This window comes from Choloepus didactylus, chromosome 6 (assembly GCF_015220235.1).
Source record: "Choloepus didactylus isolate mChoDid1 chromosome 6, mChoDid1.pri, whole genome shotgun sequence".
NCBI classification, from domain to species: domain Eukaryota; kingdom Metazoa; phylum Chordata; class Mammalia; order Pilosa; family Megalonychidae; genus Choloepus; species Choloepus didactylus.
Window position 1 is genome coordinate 83776705 of NC_051312.1, and position 1147 is coordinate 83777851.

The window sequence follows — 1147 nt, forward strand, 5'->3', positions numbered from 1 at the left end:
ACAGAAACCAAGAAAAGGAACTATATCAGCATCGAGGCAATTTTCCATGATGTTTAATCCTGATGAAAAAGAAGTAAGATTGTCAACTTAATTGGTGACATTAGAGAAAAAGTATCAGTGTAGTAGTAAAGAATGCTCACTGAAGAGAATTGAGAAGAGAATTGGAAGTAACTGGAAATGGGGACAATGGATCATAAATTTGAGATACTTTGCTGTGAGGCAGGGAAAAGAAAGGCATACTAAGTAAAGGGCATGTGGAACAAAGCTGAGGTTTTCTTTTGCCTTTTGTTGGTGATGGGAGCATTGTAAAGATTTGGCTCTAGAAAATTTTATTGTTCTATAGCTGGTACTGCACTACTCATATAAGATTGAGATTGACTCTGTGTTTGGATGGGTTGCCATGACAACTTTTCATTAGGGAACACCAGGTCCCCTGAGACTGAAGCAAAGAAGACCAATGTGCCAAGAAGCTTGGGTCCACCTAGCCTTGGATATAAAGATATCCCTAGAAATACGGATGCTCATATCCCCAGAGAATCACTCCAGAGGATGCTACTGATTTTAAATACTGGCTGTGCTGCTGTGGCTGTCAGCATCAGAAAAGACTCTCCTAGACCAGGCGTTGGGTGAGTTGAGGAACAATTGGAGGCCTGGGAAGTGCTTTCTCTGTGGATACTGCACAGAATGGAGGGAACTGGAGTTTGAACAGTTCATAGAAAAATGGGTAGAGGTCAGGATTGAATGGTAAGTGTGAAGGAGGCAGGGGTTGCTGTGTTTGCTGGAATTTGAATATGATGGTCAGTGACCAGAGCACCTCGACTTAAGTTCTAGTTTTGAGATTTGGGGCAAGTTACTTCTCTACACTTTATTTACCTCAACTATAGAGTGTCATAGGATTCTTGTCATCATTAAATAAGGTAATATATGTAAAGGGATAAGAACAGAGCCTGGAGCATAAATAAGGACTCAATAAACATTAGCTGTTACTCTCATTAAAGGGCTAAAATAAGTTAAAAATATCTGCCCATTCATTTCCATTATCTATTTATGATATCATATAGGGATGTGAATTTTGATATCAACCTATCTATGAAGAGGCAAGAATGCCCAAAATACTCAGAAGGCATTATTTTTCCACTTGCTTCTG